At 38.4% G+C, this 25,462-nt stretch overlaps 2 non-coding genes across 2 annotated transcripts; both read right to left on the reverse strand.

The window, feature by feature from the left end:
- Positions 1-106, reverse strand: LOC148561822 (small nucleolar RNA R71). The gene has a single exon (XR_015886891.1). It is a non-coding gene; the product is annotated as a small nucleolar RNA R71 (small nucleolar RNA).
- A 24,805-nt stretch (positions 107-24,911) lies between these two features.
- On the reverse strand, positions 24,912-25,019 carry LOC148561823 (small nucleolar RNA R71). Its single transcript, XR_015888005.1, has one exon. It is a non-coding gene; the product is annotated as a small nucleolar RNA R71 (small nucleolar RNA).
- Positions 25,020-25,462: the final 443 nt, after the last annotated feature.

Genomic DNA, 25,462 nt, shown 5'->3' on the forward strand with positions numbered 1-25,462 from the left:
AAATTGAGAGCTGAGGTACAAACCTTCAGACAACAAGATGGTGAAACTCTCTGTGAAGCATGGGAGAGATACAAGGACTTGACAAGGAAATGCCCTCCAGACATGTTCAACGAATGGGTACAGCTGTATATCTTTTATGAAGGGCTGCCACAAGAATCAAAGAAAGCTTTAGACCACTCTTTCGGAGGCTCTCTCAACAAGAAGAAGACAATCGAAGAGGCCATAGACATCATAGAAACTGTGGCCAACAATGAGTATTTCTATGCTTCTGAGAGAAACCCAAGAAGAGGAGTGATAGAGCTCACTTCTATGGATGCTTTGTTAGCTCAAAACAAGGTGATCACTGCTTAATTGGCAGCTCTAACCAAGCAAATGGAGAAGAATCAAGTCTCAGCTGTCTAAGCTCAAGCACCTCCACAAGAAGAAGATACCCTAGAAGTTGAATGTGAATAGGAGCAAGCTAACTATGTGAACAATTCCTCCAGACCACCATATGACCCCAATGCCAAAACATACAACCCAGGTTGGAAGAACCACCCAAATTTTGGGTGGGGAAACCAATAAAACCACAAACAAGATCACAAACCATACCACTTTAACCAATACAATCACAATCCCAACCACCAATCAAGCAACAATAGACCCTACCACAACCCACAAAATGCATCCTACCATCCCACCCAACAACCATACAATAACCACTCACAATACGTAGCATCCTTAACCCTACGACCATGTGATATCAGCAACAACTTTGCAAGATTGGAGGCTGCTATGGCACAATTGACAGGGAGTGGTGACATGTCATCATGTCATATTTTTCTATGCATTTTCATACAAGAAATTAATGATTAATGAATAAATGTTGAGTGTTTTTTGTGCTTAAATAGTATATTTCCTTGATCTTTTGATTTTATAAATTTTGTAGGAAATAAGTGGAAAAAGAAGCAAAATAGCACAAAATCAGCTCAAAAGAAGAAAAGAAGAATTTTGGGGCACGCTTTGAAGATTTAGGACGCTTTGGAGTCCTAGGCCACGCTTTTAAAAGCGTGGCCCATGACCATGAAGCCTTGGCATTAGTAATGATGCATATGCATTTTTATGCACGCATGAACTAATAACTAAAGCATGCATGTATTTAATTATTAATGCCAAGGTGGTGCACGGAATTGTGATCTCAGGCAACGGCGCCAAAAACTCTGTATGCACGTCTTAATAAATTATTTTTCATTCACAACTTCGATACAACTAACCAGCAAGTGCACTGGGTCGCCCAAGTAATAAAACCTTACGTGAGTAAGGGTCGATCCCACGGAGATTGTTGGTATGAAGCAAGCTATGGTCACCTTGTAAATCTCAATCAGGCGGATATAAAATAGTTATGGAGTTTTCGAAAATTTATAATAAATAAATAGAAAGTAAAGATAGAAACACTTATGTATATCATTGGTGAGAATTTCAGATAAGCGTATGAAGATGCTTTCGTTCATCTGAACTTCTGCTTTCCTACTGTCTTCATCCAATCAATCTTACTCCTTTCCATGGCTGGCTTTATGTAAGGACATCACCATTGTCAATGGCTACTTTTCATCCTCTCTGTGAAAATGGTTCGATGCGCTGTCACTGCATGGCTAATCATCTGGAGGCATCACCGTGGTCAATTGGTGCATCCTATCCTCTTGTGAAAATGGTCCAAATGCTCTGTCACAGCACGGCTAATCATCTGAGGTTCTCGATCATACTGGAATAGGATTCACCCTCCTTTTGCGTCTGTCACTACGCCCAGCACTCGCGAGTTTGAAGTTCGTCACAGTCATTCAATCCCAGAATCCTACTCGGAATACCACAGACAAGGTTTAGACTTTCCGGATTCTCATGAATGCCGCCATCAATCTAGCTTATACCACGAAGATTCTGATTAAGAGATCCAAGAGATAATCATTCAATCTAAGGTGGAACAGAAGTGGTTGTCAGGCACGCGTTCGTGGGGGAATGATGATGATTGTCACGTTCATCACATTCATGTTGAAGTGCGAATGAATATCTTAGAAGCGGAACAAGTTGAATTGAATAGAAAAGCAGTAGTACTTTGTATTGATTCATGAGGAACAGCAGAGCTCCACACCTCAATCTATGGAGTGTAGAAACTCTACCATTAAAAATACATAAGTGATAAAGGTCCAGGCATGGCCGAATGGCCAGCCCCCAAAACGAGATCACAAGATCAAAAATACAATCCAGGATGTCTAATACAATAGTAAAAAGTTCTATTTATAATAAACTACCTACTACGGTTTACAGAAGTAAGTAATTGATGCATAAATTCACTTCCGGGGCCCACTTGGTGTGTGCTTGGACTGAGCTTTAGCTTTCTACATGCAGAGGCTTCTTTTGGAGTTGAACGCCAGGCTGTAACGTGTTTCTGGCGTTTAACTCCAGACAGCAGCATAGAACTGGCGTTCAACTCCCTTTTACGTCGTCTAAGTGCGGCCAAAGTATGGACTATTATATATTGCTGGAAAGCCCTGGATGTCTACTTTCCAAAGCAACTGGAAGCGCGCCATTTTGAGTTCTTTAGCTCCAGAAAATCCACTTTGAGTCCAGAGAGGTCAGAATCCAACAGCATCAGCAGTCCTTCTTCAACCTCTGAATCTGATTTTTGCTCAAGTCCCTCAACTTCAGCCAGAAAATACCTGAAATCACAGAAAAACACACAACCTCATAGTAAAGTCCAGAAATGTGAATTTAACATAAAAACTAATAAAAATATCCCTAAAAGTAACTAGATTCTACTAAAAACATACTAAAAATAATGCCAAAAAGCGTATAAATTATCCGCTCATCACAACACCAAACTTAAATTGTTGCTTGTCCCCAAGCAACTAAAAATCAAATAGGATAAAAAGAAGAGAATATACTATAAATTCCAAACCATCAATGAAACATAGCTCCAATCAGATGAGCGGGACTTGTAGCTTTTTGCCTCTTGAATAGTTTTGGCATCTCACTTCATCCATTGAAGTTCAGAATGATTGGCATCTATAGGAACTCAGAGTTCAGATAGTGTTATTGATTCTCCTAGTTCAGTATGTTTATTCTTGAACACAGCTACTTTATGAGTCTTGGCCGTGGCCCTAAGCACTTTGTTTTCCAGTATTACCACCGGATACATAAATGCCACAGACACAGAACTGGGTGAACCTTTTCAGATTGTGACTCAGCTTTGCTAAAGTCCCCAATTAGAGGTGTCCAGGGTTCTTAAGCACACTCTTCTTTTGCTTTGGACCTTGACTTTAACCGCTCAGTCTCAAGTTTTCACTTGACACCTTCACGCCACAAGCACATGGTTAGGGACAGCTTGGTTTAGCCTCTTAGGCTAGGATGTTATTCCTTTAGGCCCTCCTATCCACTGATGCTCAAAGCCTTGGGATCCTTTTTATTACCCTTGCCTTTTGGTTTTAAGGGCTATTGGCTTTTTGCTCTTGCCTTTTGGTTTTAAGAGCTTTTGGCTTTTTCTGCTTGCTTTTGCTTTCTATTTATTTTTTTTCGCTTTTTTTTTCTGTAAGCTTTGTTCTCTGCTGCTTTTTCTTGCTTCAAGAATCATTTTTATGATTTTTCAGATTATCAAATAACATGTCTCCTTGTCATCATTCTTTCAAGAGCCAACATATTTAACATTCTTAAACAACAACTTCAAAAGACATATGCACTGTTCAAGCATTCATTCAGAAAACAAAAAGTATTGTCACCACATCAATATAATTAAACTAAGTTCAAGGATAAATTCGAAACTCATGTACTTCTTGTTCTTTTGAATTAAAACATTTTTTCATTTAAGAGAGGTGATGGATTCATAGGACATTCATAACTTTCAGACATAGTTACTGAATACTAATGATCATGTAATAAGACACAAACATGGATAAGCACTTAACATAAAAAAAAATGAAAAACAGAGAATTTAAGAACAAGGAATGAATCCACCTTAGTGATGGTGGCGTTTCCTTCTTGAGAAACCAATGATGTCCTTGAGCTCTTCTATGTCTCTTCCTTGTCTTTGTTGCTCCTCCCTCATTGCTTTTTGATCTTCTCTAATTTCATGAAGGATGATGGAGTGCTCTTGATGTTCCACCCTTAATTGTCCCATGTTGGAACTTAATTCTCCTAGGGAGGTATTGATTTGCTCCCAATAGTTTTGTGGAGGAAAATGCAATTGAGGCATCTCCGGGATCTCATGGTGATGAGCTTCATGCGTCTCTTGAGCTCCATGAATGGGATCTCTTGTTTGCTCCATCCTTTTCTTAGTGATGGGCTTCTCTTCCTCAATGGGAATGTCTCCTTCTATGTCAATCCCAGCCGAATTCTATAGATGGCAAATGAGGTGAGGAAAAGCTAACCTTGCCATAGTGGAGGACTTGTAAGCCACCTTGTAGAGTTCTTGAGGTATAATCTCATGAACCTCCACCTCTTCTCCAATCATGATGCTATGGATCATGATGGCCCGGTCTATAGTAACTTCAGACCGGTTGCTAGTGGGAATAATTAAGCGTTGAATGAACTACAACCATCCTCTAGCTACAGGCTTAAGGTCCAGTCTTTTCAGTTGAACCGGTTTGCCTTTTGAGTCAATCTTCCATTGAGCTCCTTCAACACATATGTCCATAAGGACTTGGTCCAACCTTTGATCAAAGTTGACTCTCCTTGTGTAGGGGCATGCGTTCTCTTCCATCATTGGCAAGTTGAACGCCAACCTTACATTTTTCGGACTAAAATCTAAGTAATTCCCCCGAACCATGGTGAGATAATTCCTTGGGTTAGGGTTCTTACTTTGATCATGGTTCCTTGTGATCCATGCATTATCATAGAACTCTTGAACCATTAGAGTTCTGACTTGTTGGATGGGGTTTGTTAGAACTTCCCAACCTCTTCTTTGGATCTCATGTCAGATCTCCAGATACTCATTTCTCTTGAGTTTGAAAGGGACCTCGGGGATCACCTTCTTCTTGACCACAACATCATAGAAGTGGTCTTGATGAGCTTTGGAGATGAATCTTTCCATCTTCCATGACTCGGAGGTGGAAGATTTTATCTTCCCTTTTCCTTTTCTAGAGGATTCTCCGGTCTTAGGTGCCATCAATGGTAATGGAAAAACAAAAAGCTTATGCATTTACCACACCAAACTTAGAATTTTGCTCGCCCTCGAGCAAGAGAAGAAAGAATAGATGAAGAAGAAGAAGAAAATATGGAGGAGAGGAGGGAAAGGTGTATTCGGCCAAGAAGAGAAGAGAGGGTTGTGTGGTGTGAAAATGAGGAAGAATGGAGGGCTATATATAGGGAAGGGAGGGGGGTAAGGTTTGGCCATAAGGGTGGGTTTTGGGTGGGAAATTGATTTTGAATTTTGAAGGTAGGTGGAGTTTATGAGGTAGGTTTATGGGGAAGAGTGGATGATGTGAGTGGTGAAGTGTTTTGGGGAAGAGTGTTTATTGGGAAGAGAGGATGAACATTGAGAAGAGGGAAGAGAGTGAGTGGAGGTAGGTGGGGAGCCTATGGGGTCCACAGATGCTGAGTTGATCCTGTGGGGTGCACAGATCCTGAGGTGTCAAGGATTTGCATCCCTGCACTCATCAGGCATGTAAAATGTCTTTGCATGCAATTCTGGCATTTAAACTCCGAATTGATGCTTGTTCTGGGCGTTCAACGCCCAGATGCAGCATATTTCTGGCGTTGAACGCCAGCCAGATGCTTGTTTCTGGCGTTGAATGCCAGACAGATGCTCCTTACTGGCGTTTAAACGCCAATGAGATCCTCCTCCAGGGTGTGATTTTTCTTCTGCTATTTTTGATTCTGTTTTCAATTTTTATATTTATTTTGTGACTCCACATGATCATGAACCTAATAAAACATGAAATAACAATAAAAATAAATTAAAATTAGATAAATAAAAATTGGGTTGCCTCCCAACAAGCGCTTCTTTAATGTCAATAGCTTGACAGTGGGCTCTCATGGAGCCTCACAGATGTTCAGAGCATTGTTGAGACTCCCCAACACCAAACTTAGAGTTTGGATATGGGAGTTCAACACCAAACTTAGAGTTTGGTTGTGGCCTCCCAACACCAAACTTAGAGTTTGACTGTGGGGGCTCTAGTTGACTCTGTTTTGAGAGAAGCTTACTGTGCCTCTTTTCCATGTTTACAGAAGGATGTCATTGAGTTTTAAACTCAAGGGAGTCCTCATTCAATTGAAGGACTAATTTGCCTCTGTCAACATCAATCACAGCTCTTGCTGTGGCTAGGAAGGGTCTTCCAAGGATGATGGATTCATCCTCATCCTTCCCAGTATCTAGGACTATGAAATCAGCAGGGATGTAAAGGCCTTCAACCTTTACCAACACGTCATCTACTTGTCCATAAGCATATTTTCTTGAATTGTCTGCCATCTCTAATGAGATTTTAGCAGCTTGCACCCCAAAGGTTCCCATTTTCTCTATTACAGAGAAGGGCATGAGGTTTATCCCTGAACCAAGGTCACACAGAGCCTTTTCAAAGATCATGGTGCCTACGGTACAAGGTATTAGGAACTTTCCAGGATCCTGTTTCTTCTGAGGCAATGTCAGTTGATCCAGATCACTTAGTTCATTGGTGAACAAGGGAGGTTCATTTTCCCAAGTCTCAATACCAAATAATTTGGCATTCAGCTTCATGATTCCACCAAGGTACTTGGTAACTTGATCCTTAGTAACATCCTCATTCTCTTCAGAAGAGGAATACTCATCAGAGCTCATGAATGGCATAAGGAGGTTTAATGGAATCTCTATGGTCTCTAGATGAGTCTCAGATTCCTTTGGTTCCTCAGAGGGAAACTCCTTATTGATCACTGGACGCCCCAGGAGGTCTTCATCCTTGGGATTCACGTCCTCCCCTTCTTCCTTGGATTCGGCCATGATGGTCATTTCAATGGTCTTGCACTCTCCTTTTGGATTTTCTTCTGTATTACTTGGAAGAGTACTAGGAGGGATTTCAGTGATCCTTTTACTCAGCTGGCCCACTTGTGCCTCCAAATTTCTAATTGAGGACCTTGTTTTATTCATGAAACTTACAGTGGCCTAAGATAGATCAGAGACTAAGTTTGCTAAATTAGATGTATTTTGTTCAGAGTTCTCTGTCTATTGCTGAGTGGATGATGGAAAAGGTTTACTATTGTTAAACCTATTTCTTCCACCATTATTAAAGCCTTGTTGAGGATTTTGTTGATCCTTCCATGAGAGATTTGGGTGATTTCTCCATTAGGGATTATAGGTGTTTCCATATGGTTCACCCATGTAATTCACCTCTGCTATTGCAGGGTTTTCAGGATCATAGGCCTCTTCTTCAGAAGGCGCCTCTTGAGTACTGTTGGATGCAGCTTGCATTCCATTCAGACTCTGAGAAATCATATTGACTTGCTGAGTCAATATTTTGTTCTGAGCCAATATGGCATTCAGAGTATCAATTTCAAGAACTCCCTTCTTCTGAGGCATCCCATTGCTCACAGGATTCCTCTCAGAAGTGTACATGAACTGGTTATTAGCAACCATGTCAATGGGTTCTTAAGCTTCTGCAGGCATTTTCTTTAGGTGAATGGATCCACCTACAGAAGTATCCAATGACATCTTAGCTAATTTAGACAGACCATCATAGAATATATCCAGGATGGTCCATTCTGAAAGCATGTTAGAAGGACACTTTTTGGTCAGTTGCTTGTATCTCTCCCAAGCTTCATAGAGGGATGTACCTTCTTTCTATCTGAAGGTTTGAACATCCACTCTAAGCTTGCTCAAATTTTGAGGAGGAAAGAACTTGGCTAAGAAAGCCGTGACCAGCTTATCCCAAGAGTTCAGGCTATCTTTGGGTTGAGAGTCCAACCACACTCTAGCTCTGTCTCTTACAGCAAAAGGGAAAAGCATGAGCCTGTAGACTTCAGGATCTACTCCATTAGTCTTACCAGTATCATAGATCTGCAAAAATTCAGTTAAGAACTGAAAAGGATCTTCAGATGGAAGTCCATGGAACTTGCAGTTCTGCTGCTGATGAGATATTTTGGAGGAAAAATGAATCTCTCCCAAAACACACAAATCTAACCGGCAAGTGCACCGGGTCGCATCAAGTAATAAAAACTCACGGGAGTGAGGTCGATCCCACAGGGATTGAAGGATTGAGCAATTTTAGTTTAGTGGTTGATTTAGTCAAGCGAATCAAGTTTTGGTTGGGTGATTTGTGATTTGCAGAAATTAAATTGCATGGAAGTAAAGAGAACAGGGAATTAAAGTGCTGAATCTTAAAGAACAAGAAATTAAATAGCAGAAACTTAGAATGCAAGAAATGTAAATTGTGGAATCTTAAAGTGCAAGAAATGTAAACGGCTGGAATTATAAAGGGAATTGGGGAATGGATTTGCAGAATTTAAACAAGGAAAAGTTGAATTGCATTAAACAGAAGAGTAAAAGGGAATTGGGATTGAAACGGATCTTGAAGCAGTAAAGTAAATGAACATTAAAAACAGTAAACAAAGAATGTAAAATTGAGATCTCAGGACCCAGAGACTAGAAAACCAAGTCTAGATCTCAATGCCTTCCTAGATCCAACAAGAACAATTGAAAGGAAATTGTAAATTGCAAGGAAAGTAGATGAGAAGCAAGTAACAGAAACGGAAATTCAATTGAGCAGTAAATAAACAGAGGGATCCAAGGATGAGATTGAAACAGAATTTCTTCAATTCTCCAACCCAAGATCCAAGACAATTCTAATTGAAATTTAAAGCAATAAAACTAAGAGGAAGAGAAATGAATTTTCCTTCCCCAAGACAAAGAAATTAAAGTTTACTCAATATCAAAAGCTCTCCGAAAACTATTATGAAAATTCCAAAAGGAAAGCTCCCCGAAGAACTTGAATTCTATCCTATTTATACACTTTCTTCAAATGATCTTCAAGCCTTGAGTTGGGCCTTTGCTCTTGGTGGAATTGGGTTGAAAGAGGCCTTGGTTGATTGCTCTTGAAGTTTGAAGAAGAACCAAAGTGAACCAATTGAACCGGGTTGGAGTTTTGCAAAAGTTGGACCAAAAGTTTGAGCCAAAGTTAGGGGTCTAACTTTGGCTCCAACTTTTCATATCAGCTAGCACAATTTGCTGATATCAACGTTGGTGCCAACGTTAGGGGTCTAACTTTGACCCTAACATTGGCCTTGCCTAGTGTGTTTGTGGCGCCAACGTTAGCCTCCAAGTTAGGGGTCTAACGTTGGCGCAAACTTTTGCTCCTCTCCCTTGTATTTCATGTGCCAATGTTAGCCTCTAAGTTAGGGGTCTAACGTTGGCGCAAACGTTAGGTGGCCAGGGAGGAGTTTCTCATGCCAACGTTAGCCTCAAAGTTAGGGGGCTAACGTTGGCGCAAACTTTTGGTACCCAGGGAGTGATTTTCAAGTTCCAACGTTAGCCTCCAAGTTAGGGGGCTAACGTTGGGGCTAACTTTTCAACCAAAAGTTTGTGCAAAAGTTTGGTGCTAACTTTAGGTCCAGCCTTTTGCTTTCTGGTTCAATTTCACTTATTCCATTGTCCTCTCTTCACTCCTAGCCATTCCTTCTTGCTTCAACCTTTCTCCAAGATTTCTTCACCTATCATTAATCAACCAAACACATCAAAGCTATGCTCAAAATCATGAGATATTCATTCTTTCAAAATATGCAACAAATATAGCATAAAACCTCATGAAATGGCATGAATTCATACATGGTTGATTCAATCAAGGGAAACATGAAAATCTACTCAATTAGCTTGCTTATGGTTCAAGAAAGTGCATAATTCTAATGAAAACAAAAGAAAAAGACTAGTTAAAATAGGCTAGGATGACTTGTCATCAGCTGCATCAGAGAAACTAATTGAGGTTTCAGCTCAAAATTGTTTGCTCCAATGGTGGGGATAGAGATGCTTCTTCCATGTAAATTGGAATTAGGTGCAGTAAAGTCACCAAGTATCCTCCTTGCATTATTATTATTATTTTCGGCTGCCATCTCCTCTTCCTGTTCGAAAATTTCTGAAAGGTGCTTGCTGGATTGTTGTAATTTAGCTTCTCTTAGTTTCCTCTTCAGAGTCCTTTCAGGTTCTGGATCTGCTTCAACAAGAATATTCTTGTCTTTGCTCCTGCTCATATGAAAAAGAGGGAACAGAAAAATAATAATAATAGGGATCCTTTTTGCCCAAGTATAGAGGTCCCTGTGTGAGTAGAAGAAAAGAAGAAGAAAAGAATGTAATGTAAGGAAAGAAACACAAGGGTGAGGAGAGCAGAAATGTGAGATGAAGAGAAGTGTTAGTAGATGAATAAATAAATAGAAGGAGATGAGAGAGAAAGAGAATTTTCGAAAATTATTTTTGAAAAATGGTTAGTTATTTTCGAAAATTAAAAGAAGAAATAAATTAAAATTGAATTTTGAAACAATTAGTTAATTAAAAAGAATTTTTGAAAAAGAGGGAGATATTTTCGAAAATTAGAGAGAGAGGGTTAGTTAGGTAGTTTTGAAAAAGATAAGAAACAAACAAAAAGTTAGTTAGTTAGTTGAAACAAATTTGAAAATCAATTTTGAAAAGATAAGAAGATAAGAAGTTAGAAAAGATATTTTAAAATCAAATTTTTGTAAAAGATATGATTTTTGAAAAAGATAAGATAAAAAGATATTTTTGAAAAGATATGATTGAAATTAGTTTTGAAAAAGATTTGATTTTTAAAATCACAATTAATAACTTGATTCACAAGAAATCACAAAATATGATTCTAGAACTTAAACTTTGAATCTTTCTTAACAAGTAAGTAACAAACTTGAAATTTTTGAATTAAAACATTAATTGATGATGTTATTTTCGAAAATTATGTGATAAAGATAAGAAAAAGATTTTTGAAAAATATTTTTAAAATTTTCGAAAATAACTAAGAAAAATGAAAAAGATTTTGAAAAAGATAAGATTTTTTTTATTGAAAATTTGATTTGACTCATAAGAAACAACTAAGTTTTAAAAAGTTTTGAAAAGTCAACTCAAATTTTCGAACTTTATGAGTGAAAAAGGGAAAGATATTTTTTTTATTTTTGAATTTTTAATGATGAGAGAAAAAAAAACATGAAAATGATGCAATGCATGAAAATTTTGGATCAAAACAATGAATGCATGCAAGAATGCTATGAATGTCAAGATGAATACCAAGAACACTTTGAAGATCAAGATGAACACCAAGAACTTATTTTTGAAAAAAAAATTTTTATGCAAAGGAAACATGCAAGACACCAAACTTATAAATCTTTAATGCTTAGACACTAAGAATTCAAGAATGCATATGAAAAACACCATACAACACAAAAAAATATAATATAAAGATCAATCAATAAGGTTTATCAAGAACAACTTGAAGATCATGAAGAACACTATGAATGCATGAATGCAATTTTCAAAAAATGCAAGATAAGTATGTAATTGACACCAAACTTAAAAATTGACTCAAGACTCAAACAAGAAACACAAAATATTTTTTATTTTTATGATTTTATTATTTTTTTTTTCGAAAAACATCTAGGAAAAAAAAAGAAAATAAGGATTTCAAAATTTTTAATATGAATTCCAGGTATCTTGTACTCTTAGTCTAAAGCTCTAATCTGAGGGTTAGGCATGGCTTAATAGCCAGCCAAGCTTTAGTATGCTATTACATGCATTGAAGTGATTAGTTGAAGACCAATCCCAAAGCAGTTTGGATAAGGCTTTACAGCCAGATAGGATTCAACATGTAACCATGAAACTCTAGAATTCATTCTTAAAAAATTCTGAAATAATTTTCGAAAACAAAGGGAAAATTTTTGAAAGATTTTTGAAAAAAAATTTTTTTGAAAACTTTTTGAAAATAAAATAAAAGGAAAATTACCTAATCTAAGCAACAGGATGAACCGTCAGTTGTCCAAGCTCAAACAATCCCCGGCAACGGCGCCAAAAACTCTGTACGCACGTCTTAATAAATTGTTTTTCATTCACAACTTCGATACAACTAACCAGCAAGTGCACTGGGTCGTCCAAGTAATAAAACCTTACGTGAGTAAGGGTCGATCCCACGGAGATTGTTGGTATGAAGCAAGCTATGGTCACCTTGTAAATCTCAGTCAGGCAGATATAAAATAGTTATGGAGTTTTCGAAAATTTATAATAAATAAATAGAAAGTAAAGATAGAAACACTTATGTATATCATTGGTGAGAATTTCAAATAAGCGTATGAAGATGCTTTCATTCATCTGAACTTCTGCTTTCCTGCTGTCATCATCCAATCAATCTTACTCCTTTCCATGGCTGGCTTTATGTAAGGACATCACCATTGTCAATGGCTACTTTTCATCCTCTCTGTGAAAATGGTCCGATGCGCTGTCACTGCATGGCTAATCATCTGGAGACATCACCGTGGTCAATGGTTGCATCCTATCCTCTTGTGAAAATGGTCCAAATGCTCTGTCACAGCACGGCTAATCATCTGAGGTTCTCGATCATACTGGAATAGGATTCACCCATCTTTTGCGTCTGTCACTACGCCCAACACTCACGAGTTTGAAGTTCGTCACAGTCATTCAATCCCAGAATCCTACTCGGAATACCACAGACAAGGTTTAGACTTTCCGGATTCTCATGAATGCCGCCATCAATCTAGCTTATACCACGAAGATTCTGATTAAGAGATCCAAGAGATAATCATTCAATCTAAGGTGGAACGGAAGTGGTTGTCAGGCACGCATTCGTGGGGGAATGATGATGATTGTCACATTCATCACATTCATGTTGAAGTGCGAATGAATATCTTAGAAGCGGAACAAGTTGAATTGAATAGAAAAGCAGTAGTACTTTGTATTGATTCATGAGGAACAGCAGAGCTCCACACCTCAATCTATGGAGTGTAGAAACTCTACCGTTAAAAATACATAAGTGATGAAGGTCCAGGCATGGCCAAGTGGCCAGCCCCTAAAACGAGATCACAGGATCAAAAATACAATCCAGGATGTCTAATACAATAGTAAAAAGTTCTATTTATAATAAACTAGCTACTAGGGTTTACAGAAGTAAGTAATTGATGCATAAATTCACTTCTGAGGCCCACTTGGTTTGTGCTTGGACTGAGCTTTAGCTTTCCACATGCAGAGGCTTCTTTTGGAGTTGAACGCCAGGTTGTAACGTGTTTCTGGCGTTCAACTCTGGTTTGTGACGTGTTTCTGGCGTTTAACTCCAGACAGCAGCGTAGAACTGGCGTTCAACGCCCTTTTACATCGTCTAAACTCGGCCAAAGTATGGACTATTATATATTTCTGGAAAGCTCTGGATGTCTACTTTCCAACGCAATTGGAAGCGTGCCATTTTGAGTTCTGTAGCTCCAGAAAATCCACTTTGAGTGCAGGGAGGTCAGAATCCAATAGCATCAGCAGTCCTTCTTCAACCTCTGAATCTGATTTTTGCTCAAGTCCCTCAATTTCAGCCAGAAAATACCTGAAATCACAGAAAAATACACAAACTGATAGTAAAGTCCAGAAATGTGAATTTAACATAAAAACTAATAAAAACATCCCTAAAACTAACTATATTCTACTAAAAACATACTAAAAACAATGCCAAAAAGCGTATAAATTATCCGCTCATCACAAGGCCAAGTGAGAATGAATGCTACGGATTACTATTTAAACCAATTGGCAAAAGAACAAATCATGCATTAATATGAATGCATTGGCTTTATTAATTAAAATATAATGAAAGCATGCATGAAGCTTTAATTACTAATGCAATTGGCAAATGCAAGCTTACGTTAAATAAATTGCATTACCAAGTAATTGGAAGCATGCAATATTAAAGCTAATTGGCAAGAGGAATAAACACTAGCGTTCACAAAAGGGAATGCTTCATTTAGCAAAGCCAATGAATGAAAGAAACAAAGGCTAGCGCTCATTAAAGGGAGCGCTACGTTGAATTTTGTTCACTTTTTCGGGCTTTTCTTTAAGCCTTGTGACAGCATGACCATGCCTCCTTCAAAGGGCAATAACTTGAGCTACAGATGTCCAATTGATGCGCTTTGAGTTGTGTTAGAAATCTGACATTTAGAGATTTCCAAAAATATAAAACAATCTATATTTGGCATGAAATTAAAGCACAAGTGATAGGCATCTTTTAGGCCCAAGAAAATACTCAACCAAGGGAAGCAAAAAGTGCAACACACATGCACTGGCCAAGGATCGAAGAGGGGGCACACATTGAAGCAACAAGGAGTAGCACTCACAATTTGAGCACTGTGCTCACTTAGTGAATGCTAGAAGAGCTAAGCCCATGAAGGAAGCATGCTTGGCCAAAGGAAAAATGAACGTAGCGTTCACAAAACTCAACGGAGCGCTCCCCTAGGAGTGTCACCAAGCCACTCCTGACCCATGCCATCAAGTGCCATCTTGGATCCAATTCCTTACAGACCCAAGTCACCAATTGCATCCGGATCTACTCTCATTCAAAACCAAAGCAAGCAAAGCCCATATCATCACTCAAAGGCACAAGAACAAGCTAGATTAGGAATTTCATTTAATTTGTAATTTGATTTCAATTTTAATTTTATTTTCATTTTTGTAAAGCCTATAAAAAGGCATCTTATTTCATTTCATTAGGAAGGCTGGCTCTGCTAGAGGGCAATAGGAGTAGGATTAAGATTAGAATAGAAAGACATCTCTTCTTGAAACACTTTAAATTTTCTGCACTTTTATTTTTCAATATTGGATTTATGAAATTTCAGTTTTTGCAACCTTTTGCTACAATTTTCTCCTCTTCAATTTTACTTTTCTGTTTACATTGCTTCCAATTTAGCTTTATGCAAATTTCCAATTCTTTGCTACAATTTCCTTTTATGCAATTCTACTTTCTGCACTTCACATTTGAATTTTCTATGAGCTTGATTTACATTTCCTGCAAATTTACATCTTCTGCATTTGTTCTGAATCTGATCTATTGCCTTCTTTAAATTCCCAGCACCCAGCCCCCTTTACCTTTCATGCAATTTACCTTTCTTGTTATTTAAGATTTTGCCAATTTACATTCCTTGCTTTTTACGTTTTTGCTCATTTACTTTCTGCAACTTTTAAATTTCTTGTCATTTACATTCTGTTGCTTCAATTTCATCCAATTCACCAATGTTAGCATGACTAAACTTATCATCCACTAAAGTTGCTTGATCCATCAATCCCTGTGGGATCGACCTCACTCTTGTGAGTTATTACTACTTGATGCGACCCGGTACACTTGCCGGTGAATTTTGTGTGGAAATCTAATTTTCACCCATCATGGAGCATTGCCACTATTGCAGAAAAGAAATTTCAAGCTGACAAAAAGATAGACTCAATCCAAGAGGAGACCAGATCCAACATAAAGAATCAAGGGGCAGCAATCTCAAAACTGGAAGCACAACTAGGGAGCTTGTCTAAACAAATACCAATGTCTATAACTACCTTTCCTAGTGATACCATGGCCAACCCAGGAGAAGAATGCAAGGAAATAACACTAAGAAGTGGGAAGGTGGTAAATGAAGCATCCTCAAGTCACAACAAGGAAGAAGAAGAGGCTGGAAGTGAACCAGAAATCAAGGAGGAAAAAGAGAGATCTACCCCAACTCCACCCAAGCAAACCTTGAAGCCTTATGTTCCAAAGGCATCCTACCCACAGAGGTTGAGGAAAGATGGGAAGGACAGCCAGTTTTCTAGATTCTTGGAGATCTTTAAGAAGCTTCAAATCAACATACCTTTTGCTGAGGCATTAGAGCAAATGCCATTCTATACCAAGTTTCTAAAGGAACTTATGGCAAGGAAAAGAAACTGGGGAGAAAAAGAAACTATAGTGCTCACAGAAGAATGTAGTGCCATCATACAAAAGAAGCTTCCCTAAAAGATGAAATTTCTTGGTAGCTTCCAAATCCCCTGCATCATAGGGGATATAAACATTGAGAAGGAATTATGTGTTCTGGTAGCTAGCATAAACCTCATGTCCTTAACCATGATGAAAAGAATAAGAATTGAAGAGGCCAAACCAACAAGAATTGCAATTCAATTAGCTGATAGAACATTCAAGTTCCCTCATGGAGTAGTGTAGGATTTATTGGTTAAGGTGGGGGAGTTCATCTTCCCAGCGGATTTTCTTGTGCTTGATATGGAGGAAGAGGCTAACACATCAATCATATTGGAAAGACCATTCCTAGCTACTGCTGGAGCTATAATTGATGTGCAAAAGGGAGAGTTAGTCTTGAGATTGCATTAAGAAAAGTTGGTATTTAAGGGTTTCAAAGCAATGAGCTACCCAAAGGAATCCATTAGTGAATGCATAATGGTGGACACAATAGAGAAGCTAGTTCAAGGAGTTCTAGAAGAGGAACAATGTGAAGAATCAATGGAGCAAGATCAACAAGCATTATGTGGTGAACTACCACAGGAGAGCATAGAAGACTCAATCATGCTAGACAAGGCAAGCAAGAAGGAAGTGGAAGCACCAAAGTTAGAATTAAAAATCCTGCCTCCAAGCTTGAAGTATGCCTACTTGGGTGATAACAACACATATCCAGATTTAAAAGGGATTAGTCCTTCAATGTGCATGCATAAAATCCTTCTTGAAGAAGGTGCCAAGCCTTCAAGACAACCACAAAGAAGGTTAAATCCAATAATGAATGAAGTGGTCCAAAAAGAAGTGCTGAAGTTGTGGCAAGCAGTGGTGATCTACCCAATCTCAGACAGCCCTTGGGTAAGTCCAGTGCAAGTAGTTCCTAAGAAGGGAGGAGTCACTGTTGTGCCAAATGAAAAAAATGAATTAATACCAATAAGAATAGTGACTGAATGGCGCATGTGCATAGATTATAGTAAGCTCAATGAAGCTGATAAGGGAAAAACGGTTCCACATAAACTCACCCGCAAGTGTACTGGGTCGCATCAAGTAGTAATAACTCACAAGAGTGAGGTTGATCCTATAGGGATTGATGGATTGAGCAACTTTAGTGAGTGATCAGTCTAGTCAAGCGGACAGTAGTGAATTGGTTGAAATTGAAGCAGCAGAAAGTAAATTGCAATGAATTTAAAGTGCAGAATGTAAATGGTAAAAACTTAAAGAGCAAGAAAAGTAAATTGCATCAAATGTAAAGGGAATTGAGTGCAGGGAATTTAAAAAAAAAAAACAGTAAATCAGAACTCAGAATAATTACAGAAGATTTAAAGTGGATGAAAAGTAAATTCAGATCACAGCAAATTCAAAAGTAAAATTGCAGAAAGTAAATTTGCAGAAGAGAATTTTCAGAAACTGAAATTTCATAAGCCAAATTGAATACTGAAATGTAACAATGCAGAAAAATAAAAGTGTATCAGCTATGCTAAGCTCTCTGGAGTCTCTAATCCTCCAACAGAGATCTGGAGTCTCTAATCCTCCAGCCTGAGCCTCCTATTCTACTCCTACTCCTATTGTGTGTGTCTCTTCTATTCTGTTAAATAAAGCTTTTTTATAGGCATTCATAAATTACAAATGAAATTGAAATTGAAAATAAATTACAAATCAAATGAAATTCCTATTCTAACTATTTCTTGTGTCTTTGAGTGATGTCAATGGGCTCTGCTTGCTTTGGTGTGTCAATGGGCTTGGAGTCAGATTAATTGAGCCAGAGTTGTATTTCCAAGAGAGTGGAGCGGTTTCAAATTGAGCGCAGCATTCATTCAACCACGCGTACGCGTCCTGCACACTTGCGCGTGCTTTTGCATTTTCGCCCATCGACGCGTACGCATCACCCACGCGTACGAGTCCCTTGCAGCGTTCACTTAGTGAGCGTAGCGTTCTTTAATTGAGCGCTACACCATGCGTACGCGTTATCTACGCATACGCGTGGATCGGAAAAATGCCATTTCCACACTGATGCTCCACCCGCGCTTGCGCGTCCTTCTTCAGGTAAGTCACAACCACGCGTACGCGTGATGCACGCGTACGCGTCGATGGCTGAACTTCTATCCCAAATTTGGTTTTGCTCGAAAATGTTCACTTATACAACGTAACATTCTCTTACAAAACGAGCACCAATAAATTCCTCGCGTATGCGTGGATCTTCAAAATTTGTTGCTCGACGCGTGCGCGTCTTGTACGCGTGTGCGTCGTGATGTTTTCGCGCCAAGAGCTCTCCTTGTTTAAATCATGGGCCACGCTTTTAAAAGCGTTGTTGATGTAAATTTAGCTCCCAGTAAAAAGTTACAGAGAGTTGCGTTGGAGGCGTGCTTGAAAGGTGCCTGACGCATGGTAGCACGAATTGCGAATCACACTTTTCACAACGCGTACCACTAACCAGCAAGTGCACTGGGTCGTCCAAGTAATACCTTACGTGAGTAAGGGTCGAATCCCACGGAGATTGTTGGTTTGAAGCAATCTATGGTTATCTTGTAAATCTTAGTCAGGAAGTCAATTATGTTTATCAATTGAATTGTGAGTAACCAGTAGAGCATAAATTAAAAATTACTTGTTGTGCAGTAATGGAGAATATGTTGTAGTTTTGGAGATGCTTTGCCTTCTGAATTTCTGCTTTCCTCTGTCTTCTTGTTCACGCACGCATGTCCTCCTATGGCAAGCTGTGTGTTGGTGGATCACCGTTGTCAATGGCTACCTTCCATCCGTCCAGTGAAAACTACGCTCATGCGCTCTGTCACAGCACGGCTAATCACCGGTTGGTTCTCGATCCGGTTGGAATAGGATTTACTATCCTTTTGTGTCTGTCACTAACGCCCAGCCTTCAGAAGTTTGAAGCTCGTCACAGTCATTCAATCCTTGAATCCTACTCGGAATACCACAGACAAGGTTTAGACTTTCCGGATTCTCATGAATGCTGCCATTAGTTCTAGCTTATACCACGGAGATTCTGATTAAGGAATCTGAGAGATAATCATTCAATCGTATATAGAACGGAGGTGGTTGTCAGGCATACGTTCATGAATTGAGGAAGGTGATGAGTGTCACAGCTCATCACCTCCATCACAGTTAAGCGCGAATGAACATCTTAGATAGGAACAAGCGTGTTTGAATGGAAAACAGAAATACTTGCATTAATTCATCGAAACACAGCAGAGCTCTTCACCCCCAACAATGAGGTTTAGAGACTCATGCCATCAGAGAATACAAAGTTTAGATCTGAAATGTCATGAGATACAAAATAGGTCTCTAAAAGTTGTTTAAATACTAAACCAGTAGCCTAGGGTTACAAAATATGAGTGGACTATGATGGATGATGCAGAGATCCACTTCTGGGGCCCACTTGGTGTGCTGGGGCCCACTTGGTGTGTGCTGGGGCTGAGACTTTAAGCAATTCACGTGCAGAGGCCATTTGTGGAGTTGAACGCCAGTTTTTGTGCCAGTTTGGGCGTTCAACTCCAGTTTTTGATCCTTTTCTGGCGCTGGACGCCAGAATTGGGCAGAGAGCTGGCGTTGAACGCCAGTTTACATCGTCTATCCTTGTGCAAAGTATGGACTATTATATATTGCTGGAAAGCCCTGGATGTCTACTTTCCAACTCAATTGGAAGCATGCCATTTCGAGTTCTGTAGCTCCAGAAAATCTACTTTGAGTTCAGGGAGGTCAGAATCCAACAGCATCAGCAGTCCTTTTTCAGCCTGAATCAGATTTTTGCTCAGCTCCTTCAATTTCAGCCAGAAAAATACCTGAAATTACAGAAAAACACACAACTCATAGTAAAGTCCAGAAATATGAATTTTTCCTAAAAACTACTAGAAATAGACTAAAAACTAACTAAAACATACTCTAAACTATATGAAATTATCCCCAAAAAGCGTATAAATATCCGCTCATCAACGCACAAGCCAACCCACACGCACGCGTGGGCGACGCGTGTGCGTCACCTGCAGTTTTTCCAATCCACACGTAAGCGTCAGCGACGCGTACACGTGGATGAAAAATTGGCGTAAGAGAGTGTTTTGAACAGAGAGTTGTGCGGGAAGGAGGCTAGTGTCGTGCGTCTGGCACGACGAAATGTCACGCGTACGCGTAACCGATGCTCACACGTGGGCAACGCTCACGCGTCGCGTTGCAGATTCCACTCCTCTCATTTTTTCTCCCGTTTCTTATTCTCTCCTCCTCATTTCCCACTCTCTTCTCCTCCCCTCTCATCCTTATTCCCTTTCTTTTTGTCTATTTGTTACATTTGCATACTCGCATTCATGGAATTCTAACTTTATTGTTTTTCCTCCTTTTCTTTTCTATATTTGTTGTTTTCACTTTGGTGTTTAAATTTTCTTATCCAACTGTTACATCTTTTCCTGAATTATTCTGGTGCTTCATAACTTGTTTTATTCTGATTGGGTATTATTATTCATAAGTCAATGCTATTCTTTTATGATACTTGCATTCTATTTGCATTGATATACACTTATACTATATTGTATTATCCACTCCCTCTCGCCCAGTTGTTGCAATTTTCGCACTATTGATATTCCATCTGCTTCTATTGTTTTCTCACTTGCATGTTGTAGCTACCTTGTAATTGAGACCCTCATTATTTGGCATTAACCCAACTCTATTTTATTTATTTTCTATCTTTATTTATGGGTTACATTTCTTTCCTTTTTCTTTCAGGATGGCCACCAGGAAGGAAACCAGAAGACGTTTACATGGGAGAGACACACAAGTCCATCTGCACAAACTATGGAGAAAAGAGTCAGTTGGAGCAGCCCGTCCACTTGCACATCTTAGCATGCACCGAGGACGGTGCAATCTTTAAGTGTGGGGAGGTTGATACCGACTTCTGTGGGTTATTTATTTCCTATTTCAACACTAATATTTTATTTTATTTGTTAGTACATTGTTGCATTTGCATGTGTTCATTGCATGTTTGCTTGATTTTGTGCATATTCTACCACTACTTGGTTGGAATAATAAGTTTCTTTTCAAGACCTTATTTTGAAAATTTCACTAATTAAAGTTAAAATTCTATGTTAAACTTGCTTGAAGATTGTAAATTGGAACATGGATTTTGAGCTAAGAACACACAACCTGTGAGATTTGAGCAAAATTACATGGTTACATTATTTAACCATAACATTTTATTCTTGTGTGTTTTCTTCTCTATAATTGTAATATATATTTTGTTCCACTCTATATGTCCAATGTTTAGTATATTTATATGCATGCATATGATTGAGGCCATCATTTATTATTAGCTCACTTATCCCAAATAGCCTACCCTTTCAATTACCTTTGATTAGCCACCTTGAGCCTTTTAATCCCCATTTGTTCTATATTTTACCACATCACTAGCCTTAAGAGGAAAAGTAAATTAATTACCGTAATTAAATCTTTGGTTAGCTTAAGATAGAGATTGTGTATCAATTAAGTGTGGAGAATTGTGGGAACTTGGGTTGATGAAAGTGTACAGTGTTTCATTGATAAAATATTGGAAATTTGGGTACCTTCTCATGTGAGACCAGAAAAATTAAAAATACGTGTGCATTGATATGTTATGTTTACTTTTATAATTTAAAAAAAAAGAAAGAGAAAAAGAAAAAGAATATATATATATATATATATATATATATATATATATATATATATATATATATATATATATATAAATAAATAAGTAATTAAATAAGGGGACAAAATTACCACAATGCTAAGTTTAATAATCAATGCATATGCGGTCAAATTAAAGAAATATTTGGTACATGAGTATGTGATACAAAAGTGGGAATTATGGGTAGCTAGGCACAATTTTAGAGTTACATAGAATGTGTGTGTGTTAGGTAAGAGTTTAGGTTAGTCAAAGATTCATATTTCAGCTCACTTGGCCATACATATATCCTCACCATTACCTTAGCCCCATTACAACCTTGAAAAGACCTCATGATGTTTGCATTGGTATACTAAATTTTTGTTGATTGGTTAGATGAAGAAAAAAGTTTAGAAAGCATGACTGGAGAAGAGTAGAGTGATTAACCCTAGACACTTGAGAGATTAGAGTGCATACACATTACCAGTGAAGGTTCAATGCTTGATTCTATGTTCCCTGCTTTCATGAGCTATCTTCTTACAAGTTTACCTATCTTTTATTGTGTGATTTGGATTAGTCAAATCTGACTTATGTTTGTCTTGGAGAACTTATTTGCTTTTAACAAAGTAGACAGAATCATCATAGCATATAGTTGCATTCATAGGTTGCATCTCATGAGTCTTACTTTCCCCCATTCATTCTTTCTATCTCCTTGAGCTTAGCATGAGGACATGCTAATGTTTAAGTGTGGGGAGATTGATAAACCACTATTTTATGGTTTATCTTATGGTAATTTGAGTGGTTTTTATCAAGTCTTTGCACACTTATTCATATAATTGCATGATTTTTACAATTCCTTCCCAATTTTACTCTATTGTTGAAAATATGCTTCTTTAGCCTTAAATTTGCTATGTTTAATCCTCTCTTATTACCATTCGATGCCTTGATATTTGTGTTAAGTGTTTTCAGGGTTTACAGGATAGGAATGGCTTAGAGAATGGAAAGGAAGCATGCAAAAGTGGAAGGAATACAAGAAGTTGAAGGAATTGCTAAGTTGTCCAGCCTGACCTCTTCGTACTAAATCGACCATAACTTGAGCTACAGAGATCCAAATGAGGCGGTTCTAGTTGCGTTGGAAAGCTAACATCCGGCACTTCAAAATGATATATAATTTGCCATAGTTGACACGCTGTTAGGCAATGAGCACGCATGAATCACGCGTACGCGTGACCTGGCAAAAATTCAATCCACGCGTACGCTTGGACGACGTGTACGCGTGACAAAGACACGTGCTCGACGTATCAGAAATTGCTGGGGGCAATTTCTGGGCTATTTTTGACCCAATTTTTAGCCCAAAAAATACAGATTAGAGGCTACAGAGTGGGAGAACACATTCATTCATTCAGACAACTTCTCATTATTCATAATTTTAGGTTTTAAATGTGGTTTTCTAGAGAGAGAGGCTCTCTCCTCTCTCTAGGTTTTAGGATTTAGGATTTCTGTTAGTTTTAGGTTTATTTCTTCTCAATCACAGGTTCAATGTTCCTTTAATTTAATTTCTCTTCTACTTTTATTTGTTCTATCATTCTATTTTATTTATTTTCTCAATTTGGTTTATGAACTCCATGTTAGATTTGATTTCTTTATTTAATGCAATTTGAGGTATTTCAGATTTATGATTTTTATTTTGCTTTTTACATTCTTAGCTTGAATTGATCAATTGGAGACACTTGAGTTATCAAACTCCTTTGTTGATTGATAATTGGAATTTCCTGGTTGGTTTAGATCCCTCTAAAGCTAGTCTTTCCTTAGGAGTTGACTAGGACTTGAGGAATCAAATTGATTAGTCCACTTGACTTTCTTTTATTTAGTAAGGGTTAACTAGGTGGGAGTAATGAACAATTCTCATCACAATTGTTAAGGATAACTAGGATAGGACGTCCAATTTTCATACCTTGCTAAGAGCTTTATTAGTTATTAATTTAATTCTTGCAATTTACTTTTCCTTGTTCCTTATTCAAAAACCTCAAAAAGATAATCTTCCATAACCAATAATAAATACACCTCCCTGCAATTCCTTGAGAGACGACCCGAGGTTTAAATACTTCAGTTTATTTTTGTTGGGTTTGCTTTAGTGACAACAAAAGTTTTTGTACGAAATGATTCTTTGTTGGTTTAGAAACTATACTTTCAACGAGAATTTATTTGTGAAATTCTTTACTAGCAAAAATCTGTTCGTCAAAATGGCACCATTGCAGAACAACAACAACCTTTTATTATTACACTTGGGAAAATTCAACACTGATAGAATTTCCAATTAATCTTCTCCCGATCAAGGCTTTTATTTGAATCATATAAATTCTCTCCTTAATTTCCATTGCTTCAGTTTACTATTATTTATTTTTCTGTTTCTCAAACTCAAAAATTTCTTGGAAAACCTCTGACCAATAAACTGCACTTTTTTGTCAACTCGTTGGGAGATGACCTGGGATTTCTACTCCCAGTATTTTTATTCTAAAAATAGTGACACTCTTTCTAAATTGATAAGCAGATTTTTGCTGGTTAAGAATTGAACTTGCAACATATTTCTCATACTAATTTCTTAATCGGCTAATTTCTACCACGTCAATTTTTGGCGCCATTGCCCAGGAGTTGCAATAGTGTGCTAATTTATTGGTTGGAATTTATTTATTTGCATTTTATTTTATTTTATTTCATTACCATGAGTTGTATGTTTCTTTCGTTGAATGACGCGTTCATTGCTTAATCCGAGCTTAGCCGCATTTGATCCTGAAATTGAAAGAACTTTTTTACGTATTAGGCGAGCTCGGTGTCGGTTAGCCTCTGAGGGTGGTGAAGTAGTTATTGCCAATTCACCAATCTTATCTGAAAGCGAATCTGAAGCAGCATTTGAGGAAGAAACAAGCTCCTCTACCACTGATTCGGTTGATTTGCGTGCAGGTAATACGGCAGAGCATAGGAGGATTACTCTCTAGGAAGCTGGAGCTCCAGACTTTACATTGTAACCGTATCAAGCGCGTCACCCAAATCTGGCTGCAGATTTTGAACTGAAGACTGCGCTAATCAACTTGATACCTAAGTTTCATGGCTTACCTACTCAGGAGCCTATAAAGCACCTCAGGGATTTTCAGACATCCTGTTCTACTGTTAGGCGTCATGGTGCAGATGAGACTTCTATTCTGCTGATCGCCTTCCCATTTTCTCTTGAGGGAAAGGTGAGAGAGTGGTACTACGCTCAACCTGAGGTAGTTGTTACCAACTGGGATACGCTCAGGAGAGAATTCTTGTAAAAATACTTCCCAGCTGAAGTTACAAATAGACTGAGGAAGGAGATCTCCTGCATTATCCAAGGTGAATAAGAAACCCTTTATGAGTACTGGGAACATTTCAAGAATCTTCTGGACGCATGCCCCCACCATATGATTGACAAGTTGGTGTTGATCAGCTACTTCACACAAGGCATGAAGCCTCGGGATAAGACTACATTGGATGGTGCGAGTAATGGTTCCCTGAAAAAGTACAAGACTGTAGATGAAGCGTGGCAACTGATCAGCGACTTAGCTGAGTCCACTCGAAATCAAAGGCACAGGAACAACCATCCCAAGACTGTTGCAGAGGTTTCCTCTAACGTTGAGACTACTGCTCTTACACAGTCTCTATATGAGATGACAAACCTACTAAAGCAGATACATCTGAGCCAACAACAATCTCAACCCCCCTCACCACAACATAGTCAACAACTGGTTCCTCAGAGAGTATGCGGAATATATGCTGAGTATAGTCATTACACTGATGAGTGTCCACAGCTCCAACAAGAGGACAACACCTTGGCAGCTACTCACAATTTCTATGACTGTCTGAATCAAGG

This window comes from Arachis ipaensis, chromosome B6 (assembly GCF_059453495.1).
Source record: "Arachis ipaensis isolate K30076 ecotype BB chromosome B6, ASM5945349v1, whole genome shotgun sequence".
Lineage (NCBI taxonomy): Eukaryota > Viridiplantae > Streptophyta > Magnoliopsida > Fabales > Fabaceae > Arachis > Arachis ipaensis.